This window comes from Pteropus vampyrus, unplaced genomic scaffold, assembly GCF_000151845.1.
Source record: "Pteropus vampyrus isolate Shadow unplaced genomic scaffold, Pvam_2.0 Scaffold77, whole genome shotgun sequence".
NCBI lineage: Eukaryota > Metazoa > Chordata > Mammalia > Chiroptera > Pteropodidae > Pteropus > Pteropus vampyrus.
The window spans coordinates 1,089,766-1,095,199 of record NW_011888858.1 but is presented as its reverse complement, the minus strand read 5'-3'; the positions used below and the strand labels follow the sequence as shown (position 1 = coordinate 1,095,199).

Sequence of the window (5,434 nt, the reverse complement as noted above, 5' to 3'; positions counted from 1 at the left end):
TAGTAGGATAATTAAACTTAAGACAATCTATTAACACTTGATGCTTATTACTATGGAAAATCAATAGGTTAGCTCTTCAAATATATGTCCAATAACTTCTAGTCAAATGGTTCTCAAACCTGAACATCAGAATCATTGGGGGAGCATTATAGGAAAACACAAATAATAGCACTCCATTTCTGGAGAATCTTAGCATGTCTGGGTTGGGGTCCTGAAATCTTCATTTTTGAGGAATTCTCCAGGGATTTAGATTTTCACATGGGTTTTGAAACAACCAAACTTTTTAATAAATCTTACTTTGCTTTATATATAAGCCATTTTTTAATGATACATTAGCAACTTGGGGAAATGAATTATTTTGGACAGCAGTCACACAAAATTTCATAGTTCTTTTTTTAATCAAAATATCAGGGTTGAGAACTTTTATTCATCCTTTATTTAAGTAAAATGGAATGAAAGGATAGTCAATAATCTTGGGACTAAAATTAATATAATGGAACTTGGGTACTATTATTTTATGCACTGAATCTGTACTAGAGCTTCTATTTCAAAGTGTAGTAGGAGGCCATGTAAAACTCAATTTGGCTCTTATATATAATCTCTCCTCAACATTTGCTTTTTTTCTGTAAAAGTAGAATAAAGATTTATCACCATAAAATTGAGCTAAAAATGTGTATAAAGAGTATGTAATTTTCAAATCTTAATTTTGCTATTTCTTAACCTAAATCCAAAATTACTTTCAAAAGTCTCCATTATACCTTTATTATATAATGCTTCATTTAAGAAGCCAAGTTTTGGAAGAAAGTGTAGGAGAATTTTACTTAGAGCCATTATGCAAGAATACCAGAACTACCTTAGCCAAACTTCACAGAAATGATGCACAAAGAGATGGAGGTGGGATGGGAGTGAGCTTTTATTTCTTATGAATGCTGTTTTTTTTTCCCTTTGAAATGCTATATTTAACTGTGAAGCCATTTTCTAGGTCCCAACAGTATTTGTGTGAGCTAAAAGCTCAATAAATGTTTTTCTACAGCAATCTCCAAAGTGTCTGATAGAAGTGTTAACAACGACAGAAAAGGAAGCTTAGAGTGGTGTTTACCACGATAAAGTGACATTACGGTCATAGCCAGTCTGAATGAAGCTACGAGCAAATCACAAGTTATAACTGGCTCGAGGATAGATGATTCTCTGTTGAACAAGAATCACAAAATCTGATGGCTCATCTTTGTGTGCCGAATTGGGTTAATTTCTAAATATTTTCATGTCTCAATTTTGTCTCCTAAAAACCTAGAATTGATAAGTTAGTTTGGAAGTTGGGAAAGGTGAGTTTGCAGATTCATATATTAAACTTTAAAAAAAAAGTTGTACTGTATGATCCCAGGAAATATTGAGAAGCAGGAAAAAAGATGCAATAGAGATTTTCTTATTTGTAGTATTTCCAGTTCTCATTTTAATTGGAAAAACAATTTAGTTCTTAGTTTCTAATTGTTCTTCCAGCAATTGGATTTGTCACATAATTACAGCACAAAGATCATACATTAGAGAAGCTTGAACATCACTATTTCAAATAGTCTTTGGATATTTGTGGATTTAACATTTGAGGTTTCAAAAATTTTTCAGTTTGTGTCATGTAAAAATTTATTATTTGGACAAAGCACAGATTTGAACTTCATGTGTTGAGACACTGAAGCCTGTTACTGTTATAGGCACTTAGCCAACTGGGTCTCAAGTCACCTTTGGGAATCTACTCATTGTTACCTCTGAAACAAGTGAGATGAGGTCTCAAGCACTTTATATCTCACAAAAAAGTAAAAGACAAATTTTATATAAGCTGGAAAAGTAGTTAAGTTGAAATACACACACATACCTAGGCTTGGAAACTAAGTTTGAAAAAAATTGGGAGCCTGTAGTCACATTTCTACATTTTTGAGAGTATAGAGATTTCTCATCTCTTGAGTGTCAAGGTTTATCTCTTGAATGTCAGAATGTCTCAGGTAGAAGTCTTGACCTTGGTGGGATGAAATTTATTATTTCTTTTCATCAAAGTTATTGAACTTTTTAGTACTTTCAGTTCAGATTTAAAGGTGGGGAATAATTAAACCCTCATTATCCTCAATCAATTTTTTTCTGCATTGTGCCACCGTTAGAATGATAAATTTTAATAATATGCTTCATAGGGTTGAATTCTACTTTCTCTTTCTCTTTTCTACTCTCAATAATTAAAAAGAGATTTTTGTCACAAAAAGGTTTTGTTTGAATCTATGGCTATCAAACATGCATATATGCATGTGCATGCATATATACACAAGTTTTAAAAATTTTAAAGAATTATGGAGTTATGTGGATAACTTTGAAAGATAAAAAAACTACAAATTGATTTTTTTTTTTTTTAGGTGAGGCAACCCTTGGTTGACCTCACAGATTGCAAGGACCTTGACAGTTTACAATCCCTTATTTTTTTATTTTTTACGCCTACAGCACCTGGTCTTCCTAGGTGGTCTCCCATCCAAGTACTACCCAGACCTGACCCTGCTTAGCTTCCGAGATCAGACAAGATTGGGCTCATTTGGGGTGGCATGGCCATAGACAAAAGCTACAAATTGAAATGGTGCATTTATGTTGTTTTACTTGGAAGGATTAAAAGATAAGGATTTATGCTTGTGCCACAATAGCAAAAAGTAAAAAGTAAAGAAGTCAATATAAAAAGCAGTGATTTATAGTAATAAATTATAATGATCCAGAGAAGAGAACTGAGGTTTGAAGCCCCTTTGCAGGTAAGGCAGAGGTGTAGCCTTTATAGGAATGAGCGACAAGCAAATATCACCAGTTTTAATGGAGGAATCTATTTGGGAATCGTGAATTTAGAAATAATCTTGAAATAAAAAGTATACATATGAGTTAGAAATGATTAATTCAGGGGCGCTTCTTTTATTGATTGCAGAGAGAGAAATATTGAAATTTCCAGCTCTAATTGTGTATTTGTTTAATTCTCTTTCAGGTTCCCTCAGTATTTGTTTCATGTATTTCGATATCCTGTTACTAGATTCCATAGACTTTTAGGATTATTATGATTTCTTAATGAATTGTACCTTTCCCCCCTATAGAATGTACCTTTTTATCTCTAGCAATAGTCTTTATTCTGAAGTCTACTTTGATATATGTAGCTACTCCAACTTTCTATTGATTTATGATTTATGTTTTCATGGTACACATTTTTCATCTTTTCACTTTTAATCAATATAAATCTCTACATTCAATGTGGGTTTCTTGTAATAGTATATAGTTAGATTTTATATTTTAATTTACTTTGGCACTCCCTTACATTTTAATTAATATATTTAGACTATTTAAATTTAATGGAATTTGGTAGAAATATTCATTCTTTGTATTTGTTTTCTAGTTTTCCATCTTCTGTTTGTTTTCTTTTTTTATCCTTTTCTGTCTTACTTCAGAATAATTGAGTATTTTTGGGGTCCTATTTTATCTCTGCTATTGGCTTATTGGCTAGGCTATATATATTTATTTAGTGGTTTATCTCATATCTACAATATATTTTTAGCTTACAATCTACATTCAAATAATACCAAACCAGTTTACATATAATGTAAAAACATTTCATTTTTCTCTTGGCTTTTGTGAAAATGCTGTCATGTAATTTACTTCTACCCATGTTATAATCTTGACAAACATTTTAATTTTTTTCTATATACTATCAATTATCATTTTAAAAGATTAAAATTTGAGAAAAAATTTAGTATTTACCTTTTTGGTTACCATTTCTGGCCCTCATCATCTCTTTTTGTAGATCCAAATTTCTTTGTGATATTTTTCTTTTGCTGGAATGAATTAAAAAAAAAATTTAAATGCAGTTCAGCTTATTTTGTGTGTAAAAGTCATTTTTTTTGCTTTCACCTTTAAAACATATTTTCTCTGGATATAAAATTATTATTGATGTATTTTTTTCTTTTAACAACTTATAGCTGTAAATCCATTTTCTTGTGATTTACTTAGACTCTGACAAGAAGTCAGCTATCATTCTTACCTTTAAGAAAAAAAAATATATTTTACATATGTATAAATGGGTTTCAAGTGTACAATTCAATAATATGTCATATGTATATTGCATTGTGTGTTCACCACCCAAAGTTAAATTTCCTTTGGTCACCAAATATTTGACCCCCTTTAGCCCTATCTACCTCACCTTATACCTACCTCCACTTTCTTCTGGTTCTATAGGCTTTACTTTGAGTAATTTTGTTGCTATACCTTCAAGTTCACTAATCTTTTCTTCTGACATGTCCAATTTGTGTTATTTCATAATTATTCAGTTAAAAATTGTACTTTTTATCTCAAGAATTCCATTTGATTCTTTTTCATAGCTTCTTTTTCTTTTCTCATCATATTCTTGTTTCCTTTACATCCCTGAATATGCTTAAGATATTTGTATTATATTTTTTAAAGTCTTTAATCTCTGTCATATCTAGGTCTGCTTTTATTAATTAATTGTCTTCCTGATTGTGGGCCATGTTTTCTTTGCTACTTTTCCTACCTGACAAGTCTTTATTGCATGATGGATATTGTAAATTTTACATTGGTGAGTGTGGGTATAGAACAGCCTTTAGTTAGGTTTAATTTAGATGTACATCTGAGGTGATACCCTTCAGAAGTTTTAAATTGCCCTGTAAGTTTGATGTCGCTCCACTCTGGATGGTAGGAATGTGAACTATTCCAATCCCAATGTAAGCTCCAAGTAGTAGGTGACCTACTATTTTCCAGTATTTTATTCTTGGGGCCCATGGAATTTCAATTCATGTTTATCCATCTCAGTATTAAATAAAGACTATAAATCTCTGGAGCTCTTTCTCTAGGTAACTCCCTTGTTTCCATTACTTGGCCTGACAAATTCTGGCTGTCTTGACCTCACTGAACTCTTTTCACTGTCTCTTCTGTCCTCAACTTTATAAGGCTTCTGAGTTCCATTCATGTTCACCTTTGTGATCTGCAGCCTAGAAACTGCTTGCACATAGTAAACTTGGGCAATCATAGAGTCTACTTCATTAATTGCCCTTCTCTCAAGGATCACAGTCCTTTTCTATCTACTTTCCAATGCTTGAAAACATCAGTTTCATGTATTTTGTCTGGTCTTGTAGTTTTTATGGTGAGAGAGAAATCTCCATGGCAGTTAATTTTTTATGTGTGAAATAGAAATCTTTTCCAGAAATTTCATAAGCACCTAATTCTTACTCTTCTAGTTACTATTGCTAAGTAAAATTACCCTTAGAATAATCATTTTACTTTGTCCACAGTTTTATATGTCAGAAATTTGGAGTGGTATGGCTAAAAAGTTTTTACTTGAGTCTTCTTATATGTCTGCAGTTAGATGTCATGGAATATCAAATAGATTGAATTTCGGTATAACTTGTTCACATGGTCA

The 5,434-nt window shown here is 31.6% G+C and overlaps 1 pseudogene; it reads right to left on the bottom strand.

The window, feature by feature from the left end:
- Positions 1-2,469: 2,469 nt before the first annotated feature.
- On the bottom strand, positions 2,470-2,588 carry LOC111741407 (annotated as a pseudogene).
- Between the last annotated feature and the right edge of the window lie 2,846 nt (positions 2,589-5,434).